Source organism: Mastigoproctus giganteus, chromosome 2, assembly GCF_048544385.1.
Source record: "Mastigoproctus giganteus isolate SK-2022 chromosome 2, ASM4854438v1, whole genome shotgun sequence".
Lineage (NCBI taxonomy): Eukaryota > Metazoa > Arthropoda > Arachnida > Uropygi > Thelyphonidae > Mastigoproctus > Mastigoproctus giganteus.
The window spans coordinates 104,368,263-104,387,198 of NC_143576.1; the positions used below are offsets into that span (position 1 = coordinate 104,368,263).

The window sequence follows — 18,936 nt, forward strand, 5'->3', positions numbered from 1 at the left end:
CTTACTGAAAAGAAAATAATGGAAGTAGAAAAATGCCTGTAGAACAACTTTTCAGGAATATGTCATGAAATTTGTGGCATTTTATTATACAGTTAAATATGATCACGACAGAAGTTCAAATGCGATTATTCAATTCTCATAATCGTAAAAGACTAAAGAAAGTAACTGTCATATTAGAGCCACCACAGAGAATTATCTCGTGTAGCCCTAATATTATCTACATGGTGTTTTATATTTATAAATTGCGTGTGTTCTCTGGTTGGTTTTCATGACTCTGGTCTTTTCTACCCGTTGTGGGGATAGGCGAAGACGAAATAACAGAGAATTATAGACAGATATACACCAAGAATTTTTGAAAAAAAGAAAAATTAAGGTATAATTTAAATTACATACCGAAGTTATTAGGGCCAAATCAACGTTAAAGAATCCACACGCTGAGAAGTTTGGCTTTTCATTTTGGCATGTCATTATAAACGTCTTGATCTGAAACATAACATCAGTTTTAAACAATTCAACTTGGGAAATGTGAATTTCTCTCCTTAATAATGACATTACATTAAATTAATTCACAGTAATCAAAAATCCCAAATACGGCTAGTACGTCTAGAGCAAAAATCCCTAAGTAGCAAACCCAGAGCAAACTGGGTTTGCTACTTAGCGTGTCGATCACATATTGTGGAGGCATTCTTCACCACAAGAAGTACCTGCACAATATGAGATCGATGTTAACATCGTTAACTTCTTTTGATGCTTATCTAGGAATTACTCAGATTCTTTTTTCACTTACAAATTCTTATAAATTTCTCTGAGATGGTTATTTAATGTGATAAGATTGTGGCCATTTTCTCTTTTGTGTGTCCATTTTTAATCGAGATACACGATTATATTCAAAACATTTCTCCTAATCCGGAGTACTATCGAAGAATATGGTTTACAGTACTACCTTTAATATTTTTAAGCGAACATTAAACGGATAGATGTATTTAACGTGAGAAGTTAGTATTTGTAATACTAACTTGTCACCTTCACTAGCCCACTTTCTCAAATACCTCTCAATAAAGTCAATTTTTCAAAACTATTTTATTACCGAATTAAAGGTATGATTAATACTGTATGAAGGTCAAAAATACGGTTCCACTTTAACTTTCAGTGGTTAGTTTATTCAATCAATAAATTCCCTTTCTGGGACGTGCTTTTTACTTATCTCTCTTATTTACAATGAGTTGTCTTAGTATTAGCAACATTTAATAATTGTGGCACTATTGTCCCTAATACAGGCCGTACACGTGTGCCTTGGCACGAATCTTAGTCGGGTGTTCTGTGGCAATACTGCTACCCGGTGCCCAGTAATAAATGCATATTTTCAGGTCGGTGCATCGAATATCCTTTTCCCAGTACGTCCCAAACATGATCAGTTGGGTTGAGATTGAGTGAAATGGAAGGCCATAGGAAGACAAAATTCATTTTCGTGTTGTTGAAACCAGTTAGCAATCAGCCTGACCTTGTGGTGTGGTGAGTTATCTTGTTGAGAGACACTGGATATCATATCATCATGAAGGAGAGTACCTCTTCGACGATAACAGACAATACCGAATACTAGACCCTCTACTTTATCGAAAACATAGGGTTATAATCGGACAGGAAATCTCAAAGGAATTTTTTCCATCAAATGGAGTACCACGAGGATCATCTCTTGCCTCTTTTATTCATCGTCATCATCTTTTTTAATGATCTACCACATTTTGTAGAGGGAGGTGGTATTAAGATTTTTGTTTGCCGATGATGTGAAACTTTACTCACGGGTTAAGCAGATGCAGATAACTACAAGCTGCTCTCAACTCCTTCGCTAATGGGGTTGCTTTAATCTCCGGTCTGGAGGTTAATCCGAGGAAATGCAGCTAAATTTCTTTTGCAGGTTCGAGGAAAACTGAGATTTTAGTAAACCATTACTACATCAAGGATATTTCGATTTGCGGAAGTTAGAGATCTGCGAGTTACTTTTACTGCGAGATGTAGGTTTAATAATCATATTTGGAATACGTTAAACCAAGCGAAAAACAAATTAGCTTCATGAAGCGGCAGCAACAGATTTAAAGATCCTCAGTTCTCTGTGCTCCTATTCAAAGCAACTGTACTCCCTATACTGGAGTTCGCTGATCCTGTATGGAACCCACAATATACATATTTGATCCAGCCAACAGAATCGCTGCAAACAAAATTCATCCACTATCTTTCCAGACGTAATCCTCATGTATTTACTCCGTATTTTCTACTCCAATATTTGTTCTTGCTTCATTCTCTGGAAACTCGGCGAACTGTACTTGATCAAAAACAGTTGTATCACGTTTTCACAGGTTCTACCTACCTGCCTATGCTACATTGATCGCGTTCCAGCGGTGGCTTCTAGACAGAATGAGACACACGGCTACATTCCACATCAGTAAGTCTAGGTTAGAGACATCCAAGAACTCCTGCTTTAAAAGATCCATGACACTTATGAACAAGTATAATCTGGATATGGCTGTGGACAGGAAACCGTTTTACAGAACTATCTGAGCAGGTTGGACGTATCATGTTTGACGGATGAGTCCAAGGTTTAAGATGTCCTCATCATTTCTTGTGTGTGCGTTTGTCTCCTGTAACTGACTGCTCTCTGCCATTCTCTTCAAGATACTGGACTTTTGATGTCATGAATACCTTTCCCGTTTGAAATTAACTATTATTGTATGCAGTGTGTTATTCTTCTATTTATTTTTATGTTAATGTACAATATTTGTATCTTCCTCTATTTATTCTGCTCTGTTATACACTTTAACTGGGCGCGTGCCCGTGGCGTATATTATATGTTAACCATCAATATATAAATAAATCCCATTGAGTAACGGTAATCAGAAGATATCAACATGAGGTCACTTCATGTTGTTTTGTCCAAATGCAGATACGCCCATCAGCATGATACAGTTGGAAACGGGATTCATCAGACCAGGCAACAGATTTACACATGCGGTGGCTCAGTGTTGGTGCTGACGTGTCCATCCAAGGTAAATTTTTTTTTTTTTTTTTTGCCTTGCAGTGGGCATGGTTACTCTTCAAGGCCTATACCTATATTGCAGTAGCCTATACCGGCCAATGTCCAGCGCACAGTCCGTCCTGACATTGTGAACCTAAAATGGCGTGGGATTACATGTTGGCACTTGCCTTCTCACCAGTGCAGGATTAAAGCCTGCGTCATAGATAAAATCGGTGACGTCGGTTACTTGCTGACGTTGGTCCTCTTAATCGGTGCGGGATGCCATATCACGCCGAACTGAACAATAAGAGATGAAAAAACCTTGCTAAATATTTTCTAAGTCTTTGTGAGATGGCAGTCAGTCAGTCTCCTGCTAGCTTGGAGATCTTGCCGTTAGCTAGATATGGCCAAAGCGGAGAGACACACAGGGTATTCTTACCCTATGACCTTAAATTTTTCTCCCACTGGAGAGGGGTCGACTCCCCAGGGTTTTCGTTATCCCCTTTCTTGTTGCCACTGGTTGGGCGTCTCTTTCACTCACCCACCCTTTACCCATTCAAATCTCAGTGTACTCCTCCTCCTTCTGCGCTCCATTCTACTCTTCTTTTTCGGTCTCTCTCAAGAAAACTCAGCCGAACCTGTCGGAGAACCGTTCATACTGATTTGGCACGGCTCGTTTTGTAGGAGAATGGAGGACAGAAGCTTATTAAACTCTAACAGGGAGCTTAGTAGAAGAGAAATTGTGAAGTTTAGCATAAGAAAGGAACCTGGGGTGGATGAGATCAATCCACTTATATTAAAGGAGGCGGAAAAGGAAGTAAGCAAACCCTTAGCCATAATTATGAGAACATCCTTGGACTCATGGGAAGACCCCACTGACTGTAGATGTGCAAATGTATCCTCAATTCACAAAGGGGGGATCAAAGGGTGATAGGAGTCATTTCAGACATGTTAGTTTAACTTGTGTTCTCGGGAAAATAATAGTCACTGGTTAAAGAAGAATTGCACGATCATCTAGATAAGACTGTAGTAATAGTTAAGACACAGCATAGGTTTGTTAAAGGGAGATCTTGTCTGACCAAGTTGATTGGATACTATGATGTAGTCATAAAGGAACTAGATGAAAAAATAATTTTGATATCATATACTTGGATTTCAGGAAATCTTTTGATACTGTTGCACATGGAAGACTGCTGTACAAATTGGAGCGGTATTGCATTAAGGTAAAGTTTCTACAATGGATAAAGGATTGTTGAGTGGGAGAAGACAGAGAGTGGTAATCAGTGGACGCTGCTCTTCGTGGACTAATGTTATTAGTGGATCCCACAGAATTCGGTGTTGGGCCCACTGTTGTTCTACATATTAATCAATGATGTTGATGAAGGTATATCAGGCTTAATATCCAAGTTTGCAGATGATACTAAGGTTGGCAGGGTTGTTGATGGCAGTAATGGCAGTGTGTTACTGCATTAGAATCTAGAAAGGTTGGGCAGATGGGCTGAAAAATGGCAACTGAAGTTTAACATTGATAAACGCAAAGTACTGCATATGGGTAGAAGTAACGCTAGAGAAACGTTTCAAGTGTGTCGTACTACACTTAGGGTGGTAGAATTTGAAAAAGACCTGGAAGTAATTGTGCATTGAGATATGAAGTTTTCTGAGCAGTGCAGACAGGTTGACAGAGCAGTTGATGGGGTGTTGTCAATGATATACTGGACTTTTGCTAGTAGGAAAATGAGGTGATTATCATTTTGTATAAGGCATTGGTCAGGCCCCCAAGTCTTGAGTACTGAGTTCAGATCTGAAGGCCTAATTTTAGGAAGGATGCAGAGTTGCTTGAGCGAGTACAGAGAAGGACTACAAGGTTGGTTAGAGGAACGAAGGGTGGTCTTATCAAGAAAGGCTAAAGTTCTGCAAATTGCAGCGTCTGGGGACTAGGCACCTACGAGGTGATCTGAATGAGGTGTATAAGGCTTGAATGGCTTGAGCAGGCTCAAATCTGATGGGATTCTTCCTCTTGCTCAGATTATTAACCTGAGGGGACACAAATTCAAATTGAGGAAAGACAGTTGTAAAATAGATGTGCGGAAATTTGTCTTTTGCCAGCGGATAGTTGATTGCTGGATTCCATCTGTTGTTGTGGAAGTTGATAGGATAGCTTAAATTAATTGAAGGAGGAAAATGGACAAACGTTTAGTGGGATTACATGTGTAAAATGTTTTTTTTTTTTTTTTTTTTTTTTTTGCTGATGCTACATATCTTGCTTTGTAACTTTAGTTATAAAATTTTTACAACAAAATTTAAAATTAAACATCATTATCATCCGTTTTCAAACTCCCTACAGGAGATTGAAAACGGATGATGATGTTTAATCCAGCAACTCTCCAGTTTCTTCTGTTTTGTGCAATGGCATCCATTTACTACTGACGAACTCGTGAATTTCATTTATCATTGTTACCTTGTTTACCTACCATTTGCATAGATAATTCCTGCATTATAAATTAATTATAATGTATAATATAAAGGATAACAGTTATTTATAGAAGTTTTGTCATATCCCACAAATATGTAATATCACTTTGTTTTTCTGCCTTTTAATAGCTAATATATAATCTGATGATGGGTCGCGGCAAGATTCCTGAAACGTAGTAGTAGTAGTGGCATGTGATGCAAGAAAGCAAGTGTATGAGCTTATGCAGCATCAGCCAAAAAAAAAAAAAAAAAAAAATCACACCATTCCCTCCAAATGCCTGTCCAGTTCCTCCTTAAATTTATTCAACCTATCAACTTCCACAACGACAGATGAAAGTTTGTTCCAGCAATTAACCACCCACTGGCTAAAGGCAAATTTCCGCACATCTATTCTACATCTGTCCTTTCTTAATTTGAATTTATGCCCCCTAAGGTTCGTAATCTGATCAAGTGGAAGGATCCCATCAGAATTCAGCGTGCTCAAACCATTCAAGGCCTTATACACCTCAATCAGATCACTGCGCAGGTGCCTAGTCTCCAGCAACTGCAATTTTTAGAACTTAAGCTTCTCTTGGTAAGAGGATCTCTTCATTCCCCTCTAGACGCCTCGGTAGCCAGGTGGGCAGGAGCAGCAGTGCGTAGCACATGCCTCTTGATTAGACCGGGGTTCGCGCCCGTGAGCCACCAAATACGGAGGATGCGGAAAGGTCAGGGAATGACCACCGCGTATCCCCGGAGCAATATGGCCTTAATTGCTAATGCTCCAAATAACAACAACAAAACAACATCATTCCCTCACCAATCTTGTTGCCCTTCTCTGTACACGGTCAAGCAAATCGACATCCTTCCTAAAATGAGGCCTCCAGACCTGTACGCAGTACTCAAGGCGCGCCTCCGTAGCCAGGTGGGAAGAAGCAGCAGTGTTTAGCACACGCTTCTTGATTAGATCGGGGTTCGAGCCCGTCACCACCAAATACAGAGGATGCGGAAAGGTCAGGGAATGACCACCACATATCCCGGAGCAATATGGCCTTAGTTGCTAATGCTCCTAAAAACCAAATAACAAACAACATAACAAACAGTACTCAAGGCGTGGCCTGACCATTGCCTTATACAGAGGGACAATCACCTCCTTTTCCCTTCTAGCAAAATTCCTATATATCATTGACAAAACCCCATGACCTGCCCTGGAAGCCTGTCTGCATTGCTCAGAAAACTTCAATATCTGACTGCACAATTACTCCCAGGTCTTTTTCATTTTCTACCACCTTAAGAATAGTACCACACAGTTGGTACGTTTCTCTGGGGTTACTTCTACCCATATGCAGTACTTTGTACTTGTTAAGGTTAAACTTCAGTTGCCACTTCTTAGCCCATCTGCCTAAATTATCTAGATCCTGTTGCAGTGGCACACTGCCATTGCTGTCATTAACAACCCTGCCAACCTTTCTATCATCTGCAAACTTCGACATTAAGCCTGATATACCTTCATCAATATCATTGATAAATATACAATACAACAGTGGACCCAACACCGAACCCTGTGGGACTCCACTAATAACATTAGTCCACGAAGAGCAGCACCCATTGATTACCACCCTCTGTCTGCTCCCACTTAACGTTACCTTATTGTATAGGAGTTTAGTTATTAACTGAATAAACTATATTAATATTCAAATAGTACAAGGAAGATCATTACTAAAAGTATAATTCTGTGGATAAATACCACCTAATCCTTCCACCAACTGCATAATTTTAAAATTACACAGTTTAGGAAAGTCAAATTTGCAGCGAGAAACTTTCACCAAAAATCAATTCACCGGATTATTAAGTTTAACTCATTAATTATACATAATTTTCAACGAAACTTTAAGTAATAAAGATGAAAAAAAAATCTAAATGAGTTGAGAGAAGACTTCAAATCTCCTTTCCGTGAAACTTTAAGCGAGTTGTGAAATGCATTATTTGATTTCGGACAAAGCCATATCTTACCTCGCTGTATTATTAAACTACCGGTTCTACGTAGCCTTTTTCATTGCTATGCCATCGCATGTTTCCCACAGAGTCGAAATTTTTTCGACTCGGAGTAACTCTGCTAGTTGCAAAAATGTTTCCTAAGAATCTTTACCGGAGTTGTCTTATTTATCTTGTTTAGAATATGTCATTTTTCAACTGGTAAACCCCAGTTTCTCACTAAAAGGGTTACTCAACTCCAGTAATGTACTACGGTCAGAGTTGGATGCTTCAAAAATAAAAAGAAAACTATGCAGCATTTGTGATACGCCTCAGAGTCCACCGTATCAATCTTTCCAAATTGTGGACGGCAAAGCTTTGAACTTCTGTTCAAAGAGATTTCAGTTGTAACTAACAAGCTGAACATCAAGAACACCTAAAAGTTACTATAACAATCAAAAATATGTTCATTAAATATCTTTAAATAATTTGCTAATTCAGTTATGAGTATTTTGAATATAATTACACTGTTTTGTTCCGTTAATGGCAGGGATCCAATGGGAAACTGATTGAGAATAAAATGGGTTTCCTCAGCCTAAATGAGAAAGAAAGAAAAACAAAATTATTAAAGTAACATATTTTTTTTTTTACTTAAATATATATTCACAGTTCATATACAACCATATAACATGGTTAACAAAAATATCAATACTCAAGGCTAATCAAAACAAAATAATCATGCTTGTTCTCCAGTGTAGTACTGCGGTTATAATCATCGTCTTCCCAACGCCTGGTACAAAATGTCCAGGTTCGAATCCCGTAAATGATTCGAGAAATGTTTATAGGCCATTTCTCAAAACGACCCTTTCGAGATAGCTGATTTCGTGTCTACCTTTCCTATGGTACATTTAATGATTCTACCACTGCAAATCTTGTTATAACACCCTCTAACCTGTACAGAGCCTATCCATCTATAAACCCACCAACCGGGATACGTCTTTGCTCACTGCAGGCTGACTGGAAAATTGACCTTTGTAAGATACAGCCTGTTGTCTCTCATACAATTCCATCTACCTTGGATTTACTATATACCAGACAAAAAGATAACTCTATAACGCACTCTAAACTTCAACCGCACTCCAATATAAAAAAAAAAAAAAAAAGAGTATTGAACTTTACCGTAGTTAGGACATTATGGCCATTCGATTGACAGCCTGGGGGAAACACACCTTACTCCAACAGAACATATTGCAATTACACGCCGCACTGAGAACCCAGCACAGCCAGTACACACTAATCTGCACAGTTTGGTCTAAAACTAACAATCATGTTGGTGCAGCAGCAGTATTTCCGAACATTACTTTATCCAAGAAACTCCCAACTGAGTTCAGCAGCTATACTGAGAACTCTGTGCCATCCACATAGCTTTAAATTATGCACTATCAGCAAGCAACCATATTGCACAGTGTTATTTATACAGACTCCATTAGTGCTATCCGAACTGTACTACAAAATCCAAAGAGTGATAACCCTTTACTGAGACAAATCTGGAATACTCTAAGTTAAACTACAAGAAACAATTTCTCTTATGTTGGATCCCTGGTCACGCTGGAATTTCTCGAAATAAACAGGTTGACCTAGCTGCCAAAACTGCTACTGATCCTATAGCCCATGCTTTTACTACACCTGCATCTGACTACAAGTACATTATAAAGAAACGATGTCTTGAACAATGGCAACAGATCTGGCAGAGTCAGGCCAATAACAAATTACTCGGTACTAAAAAATTAGGAAAGCTGGATTTTCTAATAAATTGGTAATACAGCATATTCTTCAGTCATTGATGCTCAATATTTTGATTCTGAAGACCATTTGAATACCGAGTTCCATCATGCCTTAACAATATTTAATGCTAAAATTCTTGAATTTTGTTTCTTCTCCAAAATTACTGTTCGTATGATAATAGTGTACTGTTCGAATGACAAATGAAAGATGTATACTTTTTGTAAAGTATTTAAGTGTAGTAATCGCGACTCCAGGGTTCCCCATTAGCCCCTTTTATACAATATGTGTACTATTGTTTTGGGCCATTTAAAAAGTTAAATATAATTCATATTGGATCTGTCTGAATCGACAGTTCACACTCCTTTACGCTACTCAATTGTCTCCTCAGTGTCTACTAAGTCGCAGTGAGAGGAATATTAGATGTAAATGACTACACGCAAGCAACAGCACCAGGAATAACAAAATGAACTATCAACAGCAAAAAGGCTTAAAAAAAGGAAGAAGCGTAGAAGCAAATTAGGTGTTACTTGAACATTTTAATAAAGTGGAGAGGTATGGCATTTTCTGCATCAGAGCGGGTAAGTCGGTCTTCATATGGCACTGCTCGTACCGATAATAACAGATGAGTGTACCCATCATATGTAGAGAGAAAGAGGCCAGAAATGTAGTTAAACTACTACATAGCAACAAGGCAATTTTATGTTGAAATGACTGTACCATCTAAAGAATCATTTACATCCCGTCGCCTGCTGTTTACTGAGTTCTGAAAAACCTGCACCAAAAATCCAGTTAATTACCATTCTAATATCGACACTTTCTATTGTCCCAGTATTAAAAATGTCAGGCGGTAAAGTAACAATACAGAAAACTCAGTGCCAATGGCAGTACAAGAAAAAATGGATGTCGAAGCCATAGAGGTACCTGACGAATCAGTGTTGGAACTCTTTGAGGAGGAAGAAATAGACACAGAACATCATCCATACTTCGCCAAAAAAAAATTTTGAAAAGCAAACCCTCGGCCCTTCGGAAGCTGACCGACGGATCCACCAAGCCCAAGTAATGACTAAATTCATCAGTGGAATCGTGGATTTTGGGCAAAAACTAAAGACATTAAAGCACTCTTGCAAAATCAAGAACCAGCCTGCTTTGATATATTTTTGCTTAAAGGAAACTTATCTATAGGCAAATGATGATCGCAAAGGTGATCAATGAGCGGTCCTGCTCATGGAGAAGTTGCTATCCTCGTGGGAAACCAGACTCCATTTGCGCCTTTGCTGCTTACAACCAGCATAGGGGCGGTAGCAATTTGCCTTAAAGTGAGGATTTTATTAACAGTCCACTATTTATTTGCTAACTCGTACTGACATTCCTAGAGAGAGAGAGAGAGAGAGAGAGAGAGAGAGAGAGAGAGAGAGAGAGAGAGAGAGAGAGAGAGAGAGAGAGAGAGAGCTTGTTGATTATGTAATGCAGTTGTTTCCCCCTCTTTTACTTTTTGGGGATTTTAATGGATGTCGCACGCCATCGGCTCGTGCTGATATCAGTGGAAGGGGAAGAGTCATAGAGCATATGGTCAATGACAGTGGCCTCTCTCTCTCTTCTAAATATAGAAACTAATACGTCAGCTCCTTTTCTCCCCTCCTTTCATTTATGTGAGAGGTGGAGGGGAACCTCTATGGAAATTATCACTTCTATTGATAAACTGCTTATATAGTGGGAGACTGTGTCTTCCTTTTAGGCTATCCCGGTGGAAGATTGATCAGGCTGACTTGAAGGACTTTCAACATCTAGCAGATGTTTAATCACTAGTCAGTCAGGAACCCATCAATGATGCAGTAACGTATATCACAGAAAATATTGTTCATGCAGTTGCAACTACCATTCCGAAAACATCCATTCAGTTTCCACCTTTTCTCAAATCATGGTAGAATGCACAACCCCAAAAAGGCTCAAATTAAAGGGGAAAATTTCCACGATATTCTACCACGGCTAATCAGATAGCCTTTAAATGTGCCTGCGCAAAAGCGCACTTCATTCACCGTCGGAGTCAAAAGGAATTTTGGATTCGTTACCCAGTCAAGTATCACTTAAGTGGTGCGGGATAAAACATAGAAAATGAACGGAAAATACATATCTCACCGTCATCGATCATGGAGTTTAATGGAGGTGTTATTGCTGAGCCAAGTTCAATAGCCAATGGTCTAGTGACGTTAGAAAGGGTTTCTTGGGGAAACCTTTTCTGACACCTCTGCAATATCATCTTATTCTTCAGAGTTCCTGGTCCTGAAACAGAAGAATGAAAAACGGCAATTAATATCTCATCAATGAGCCTTTATCCTTACAACAGGCCGTTCATTATCCAGGAGCTAAAAAAGAGCTCTAACCCTTTCTAAGGCAATTGTTGTTGTTGGACAAAAGTAAAAATAAGACAACTTATTTTTATTTTAATATTGTCTTCTAATTCATTGTATACCTAATTTTTTGACGAGGTAAGCTATTTAAAGCTTACCTCGTCAAAAAATTAGGTATACAATGAATTAGAAGACAATATTAAATCTTGGTTTAAAATATTAAATCACCAAAATCTTGGTTTCTGTAAGAAATTATGAGGCAAAAACTCCGATCTAATCTAATCTAATCTAATCTAATCTAATCTAATCTAATCTAATCTAATTGCACAGCTCCACATAGGACACAGTCTTCTTACATGTTCTTGTCTACCAAGCAAGATGATTCTCCTATGTGAAAGAATTTCGAGTCAATCTTTTTATCCTTCTGACTTGTTTAATCGACCGTAAAATTTTTACCATTGTAACTATCTGACTGATTTTCGGATTTTATCCTACAATTACTATAGATCAGCTGTTTTACATTTTATAAATTAGTTAATTTGTAATAATATTACAAATTATTAACTTATTTCACAATTACCAAAAATTTCATTTGATGTTTCATGACTTTTTCTTGGTCCCTTCATCGCTAATGTGCCAATGAAACCCAAATCTAAAACACCCTCCCCCTTGCCAAAAAAATAATGGGATTGAGAATCTTATATACTATGCCCAGTTCATTTGCAAATATACATTTATAATGTATGCAGCTAAATTGCTTAATGCAACAACCAACCTATGAAACAACCAACTTTTTGGGATCTACTCTGAATTGAAAACCAGAAAGAAGAAATAAAAATGCATAAGAAAAATCTTTCAATAGTATGAACCGTTTTTATAAATGCAAGTTTTGAAAAATTGGCTACTGACTGCTGTGAGCTACAAAGGTGCTCATAAATCTCATTTTTTTTGTTTATGCAAAAAGTGTCTAAAACACCCCAATTATTTAATTAATTACCTTAATTCAATAAATTTAATTTTATATTAATTTTAAGATTATTCAGGGTAATATAAATTATATATTAGCGAACATATATACGAACATGTACTGATATTGGGTTTATGTCTGGAGAGAGGGAATCCTCGCGAGTAGCACAGTAGTTATAATCATCGTCTACCCACACTGGCTGAAAAGATCTGTGACACTACTCTCCACAACGCCAGGAATTTTTATGGACTTTTTCGGATGCTGAATTGCTCTGTCTCGGGCGATATTGTGTGGATTTTTCACTAAGCTCACTTTAAGTCGACCGAAGAATTCACGCAGTTATAGACATGCGCTGATTCCTTATTGTTTTGGTGCTTATTGTACATCTAATCCTACCCTAAAAAGACGTAATTCACAATTGTAAGCTCTGCTTGTTCTGGATCATTAAACAATATAGACAGAGTGATTAGGAAGGTTATATTATTGATTATTCCGAGAAAATGTCATATAAACATGTGTCCAATTCTCAATGGATACCGAAATGGAGCTATTTGAAACTGGCGCGCACATAGCCATTATGGCAGGTATTAAAGAACGATAAATGACTTATTGTTTGTATTTATTGACTTTTTGAATGATACAAAACAGAAATAATTGAACTTTTTTTTACAGTTCACAATAAATGTTCGAAAATACTACCGCCAACATGCACTTTGCAGTTCCTGTGGGTGATGTGACGCATTGATCTTGTCGTTCCTTTACGAGAGCAACATTACCCAAAATGCGAGCGAGCAATTCGTCTCTTGTATTCACCTTTTCTTTGTATATTGAACTTTTCATTCATCCCCACAAACCAAAAATCTAAAGGAGTGAGGCCTGGAGACCTTGAGGGTCAATGAACGGGACCACTGCGGCCGATCCGTCGTTAAGGGAAAGTTCAATTTAAATATAGTGTCACCAGATTTACAATGGAAGTTCGTTTTGTAGAAATTCTAGGTAAATGGGCACTGTAAGACGATTTTGTAACACAACAGGCCCAATCAACTGATTGTGGATGATACCGCACCACAGAGAAGCGATGTTGAAAATTTGTTTTTACAGTGGTATGTGGACTTTCGCCTGACCACCTGTGACAGTTACGAGTGTTATTGATACCGTTACTGGTGAAAGTAGCTTCATCGCTGAACAGTATTAATGGAATTAATCGGCGATTAGCATTTACCCACTGCTGGAAAAAATTCCAATTTCTGGGCGTCGTCTCCTGGTTGAAGGTGTTGCACCCGCTGTATGTGAAATGGATACAATGGATAATGTTCGCCATACTGTCTGTGGAACACCATTCACCATCTTGTCTGTGGAACACCGATACACAGAAATTCTTCGTGTGCTAATAGTAGGACTACGTTCTACCGACTGAAGAGTGTGGATGAAATAATCCACAGTTTCTTCACTTGCAAGTTCAGAAGAGCGCTGGTAACTGTACCAATCTCGTGCAGTTTGATGTAAACTCTAGTAAACGTTCTTGAACCCGGTATTCTGCGGTTAGGAAACCGTCGACGGTATTCTCTACAAGCTTCAGTAGCACTTCCACCGTAGGCAAACACCATATTGGCATATTCAGCATGTGTGAAGATTTGCGGTATTCTTAGCAACATCAAACTGCTTCTTGGTCACATCTGATTCAGGGAGCTGTGCGCGCCAGTTTCAAACAGCTGTATCTCCGTATACATTGAGAATTGGACACATGTTTATATATATGAACTGTTTTACTCAGAATAATCGATACTATAACTTCCCAAGATATTTACTATTACTGCTGAATCAACCTGTATATCTGCGTCTATAATATAAACAACCTTCTCTCATAGACGTTCCAGGATTCTGATCAAACTAATAGAAGAAAATTCATACCCAATAATATTGTAAAGTATTATAATGACCCACTACCAATTACTTATGCAAAAGAATAACACAAATTTAGCAAGGGAAGGCAAATAATTATTCTTATAATATTTATTATTCTGTGTTGATTCAGAACTTTAGCTTTCAGGTCTGATTCCAGAATACAAATGTTTTTTTACTAAAGAAATTAATTTATTTTCGATTTTGTAAATGTGTAACCTTAAAAACACAGAGAAAATTACTTGAGAAATTATGATTATCATGTGGACATGTGTGAACATGTGTTGTCTTATGTACGGCGGCACCTAAACGTTAGTTCAACTCTGCCATGGTACATTGTGATGAGTACAGAGCTCTGTGAAATGGCCAGATACAAGTATGGTGTTATGTCTGCGAAGTCTGTCTTGTTTTGTTGTATCTGGTCACTTAGCTACTAGGGAGCAGCGATCACCAGGATGGTTGCTCCCTAGTACCCATCAAAGCCACTAGGAGGCGGGCCACAACAATATGCAAGAACTCCGCATCCATTGGAGATAAAATCAATTCCAGTGTATGCCAGCAAATCACACACCACTAGGAACCCAAACTGGTGGTATACCAGCAGATAAATAAAAAATAATAATAATAAAATGAAATAAAATAAAATGAGAAAGAAATAATAATAAATAAAAATAAATAATAATAAAATTAAAATAATAAAAAAATAATTAAAAAATAAATAAAACTATTAAAAAAATAAATAAAACGATTAAGAAAGATAAAATAAAAAATAATAAACCGCCAAGAATAATGAATTGAACAGTGGTCATGTAGCTTAGTGATGGGATGGCAATCAGCAGTAGTCGAGTCGTTAGAGAAATCAGTAGGTAAAGTCTGGTACCCCTTTATTCCTAATAAAATTTCAGGTACACTTGGCCAGGGCAACACATGGCAGAACAGAATACGCAGTGTAATTGCTGCCAGAATCCTATGAAGAGAGGACAAACATATACAGTCAATGATGGTAGGTGAAATCTCAATTCAGTTATAAGGCAAATATCCTGATAATAGGGAAACTGGTTAGCTGGAGCCTTCTGTTAAAAATTTCTTTTGCAAATTCTTGGCAGATTTCAAGAATTTACTTATTTGTAATTAAATCGTGTTCGTTTCCAGAAGAAAAGTGTTGAGATGTAGCTGATCTGTTGGGCAAGAGTAAATTACGTGTTGCCAGTGCTCGATGCCACCGCATAAGCATGCATCTGTAGTGGTCAGATTAAACTGAAAGAGCTTCGCATTCAATGAACGATGAACTCTTATTAAGTATGATGTGCAGAGACTGGGGAAGAACCATTTCTGTACAGTGTTAGAAGAGGTAAATGAGATGTCAGGTATAAAAGACTTGGTTGCAATACCTTTAGTGGACAAGGACCACCTATATTGCCAACAGTTGGTTAGAAGATTCCAGCATTTCTCTTTTTCTTTCTTTTGGTCAGAAGTTGGATCGACAGTAATATTAAGGAGGATGGTAGTAGGTATTACTTTCCTAATATAATAGCAGATACCTTTATAAATAACATGAAGGTCAGCGGGTAAAGGGCCGGTGTGGAGACTGTACGACATGTTCGAAGCAGCGCCAAGAGAAAAGACCTTTGTATAGTATCCAGTTGAGATTTTACGGTAAGAAGACTGGCCCTTTGAAACCAAATACAGGAGACATACGATAAATTGGGATAAAGACGATACGATACGATACAAGATACGGAGAGTATTGTTCTTTAGTCAACAAATATTCCCAGAAATTCTGAAGAACAGTGCTGTAAATTTCTTAATCTTTTTAGAGAGATGCTGTAAGTGTGATAAGAAGGCCAGACGGTCATCTAGGAGAACACCAAGGTGTTTTTGTGTGGAGACTAGAGAAAGTGAATTTTCTTGATATTTTGTTACTGGATGCCTACTATAATTTAGTCTTCCCTTAAAGATAAATCATTCTTGTTTTTGCCACTGATGGTGAGCTTGTTTTGAGTGGCCCATTCGGATAGTCTGGAGAGAATATTATTTGTAGAAGTTTCTAGATCCCTTCCGGAATTTCTGGGGACAAGAAAGGATAAGTCATCGGCGTAAGCTACTGTATTTGTATTAGTCAGGTCATCATTGAGGAGAATCCAATCATTTAGGACTAAGTCCCACGCTAGGGATACAAGAATAGACCCTTCGGGGTAGCAACGAGTAATATATCTGGATATAGACTGGCGTTTTGTTCGTATCAAGACATTTCATTTTTTTTTGCCATTTATTTATACACACAATTATTATATATACTGTATCTACTTTCTTCCTATGTCTGCTCATGTGTGTACAGAAATTGTTTGAAACCCCGGACTTCATTTGAATAACCCTGTATATACAATTCTATATACATTAACATTCTCGTTACACATATATAAGACATTATATTATATTTGATCTCCTGGTGTATTGCATTCGCGTATCCCACAGTCAAGGGTGGCTCCTAGGCAGACATGTGGACATGGGTTTATGTAAGGGGCGGCTCCTAGAACGTCAGTTCAACTCTGCCTCGTATCTCTGTGAAGAACAGTATCACTACAAATGGGCCAGATATGTATTTGACGTAGGTTTGTGTGTGTTCTGGCGTTATGTTCTGGCCACTTGGCTATCCAGAAGCATCACTCACCTGGACAGATGATTCTGGGTACTCGTCCATACCACGGGAAGGTTGGCCAGTTCCAGTAGATGGGACACCTATGGTCTCAGAGTATGAGACAAAAAAAAAAAAAAAAAAAATTTTTCTTTCCTTCTCTGGGGCCCACTCCAGAGGGGGAAAAAAAAAAACCCCCGAAAGGAAGAGAAAGAAATGAATAAAAATAATTAACCAAGATAACAAAAAAATAATAATAAAAAAAAGAAAGTAAATAAATAGAAAAAAAAAAAAATATATATATATATACTAAGTATATATATATTGGTTTTTAGCATATATACGCAAACATACATACATATATACATCAACAGTAATATTATGTGCGAGGTATTTTACCACCGCCAATATAAGACAGCTGCTGCCCAGTGTGGGTGTGGGACTTGTGCCCGAATGCACAAGTCCCACACCCACCAGATGTAATGCAATAACGGTGTCGACAAGTGAATTACTAGTGGAGAACTTCCACAAATTATCCTCACTACCACCGAGAAACATTAATTATTATATTAAACAAATACAGGGTTATTCAAAATGAAGTCCGGGCTTTCAAACAATTCCTGTCCGCACATGAGCAGACATAGGAAGAAAAAAATATTTCGGAATGCAAGTATAGTAATGAAGTTTTTTTACATACCTCATAAATGTTCAATATGAGAGCCTTAAGTGAAATCGCAATGAAATCGCCCAAAATCGCACATTCTGCTTATTCACTTTCCCCGATGGAAGGTCGATTCATCAGAAAAAATCACTCTGTCCGAAAGTGGCGTTGCACAACGGTAACAGATTTACTTACATGAAACTCCAAGACAGTAAAAGCTTTCTCATTACATTCCGAAGTCATATCGCTACAGAGCAGAACTGACGTCACAGGCAAACGAACGACTGCACGGCGGTATGCGTCCAACGCCATCTGGTGGTTAGCCGTTCAGCATACCGAACATCGCGAGTGTGGGAACGAAACTTGAGATATTATGCGTTCTTTCGATATGGCTACAAATGATTATGACACATGCGCTTTCCCAAAAAAAATTCTGAACCCCAGGACTTCATTTTGAATAACCCTGTATATACAATATATTTTTTAAATATGCTCAGAGTCTCTGAATTCCTGAGAACCAAGAAAACGGTATAAAACATATAATGGACAATTAACAACGCAGTCTAGTCTGTCCGCTGGAACTTTCAAACCTGTCGACAAGCACAATGAGATAGCTACTATATGATTCTCATCCTGTGTTTCACAGAACCCAGTCTTTATAATAACAATTGACATAAATCTTGTCAATAACAATTGACAAAAATCAACGCAACATTAATTAACATAAATCAACACAATAATAATCCATATAAGTCAACACAATAACGATTAACTTAAAGCTTCTGTTTATACATAAACCTTTTGTGTTTTGTAAAGTCAATTCCTAGAAGAAGCTGAAGTTCTTAGCTGAGTCCTCAATATGAAAACTGTTCTTGAGAAGGTTTGCAGAGCAGTAAAGTTATTATGGTCTTCAACTAAGATATTTACATTGTTCTCCAATAAGTTTGGAACCGCAGACATTAAATCCGCTCTACGTTGAGAGTACAATGGACAGTTCAGAAGTACATGAATCCACGTTTCGTATTCCCCACATGTGCAGTACGGATCGGGCTCCAGGCCACGCTAAAATAACTCGGCCCGGAGGGACCCATGCACTGTTAGCAGATAAGAAGTTGTCATAGAAGGCCTAAACCAAGAAATAAATCCAGGGGTTGTTGTGAATTCCACTTGCGCAATATACTTGCATGTTACAAGCCCAAATTC

At 38.0% G+C, this 18,936-nt stretch overlaps 1 long non-coding RNA gene across 1 annotated transcript; it reads right to left on the reverse strand.

Moving 5' to 3' along the window:
• Positions 1 to 406: 406 nt before the first annotated feature.
• Positions 407 to 17,808, reverse strand: LOC150089477 (uncharacterized). The gene is made up of 3 exons (XR_016546668.1): positions 17,770 to 17,808; positions 7,962 to 8,030; positions 407 to 483 (listed from the first exon to the last, which is right to left on the reverse strand). It is a non-coding gene; the product is annotated as an uncharacterized LOC150089477 (long non-coding RNA).
• Between the last annotated feature and the right edge of the window lie 1,128 nt (positions 17,809 to 18,936).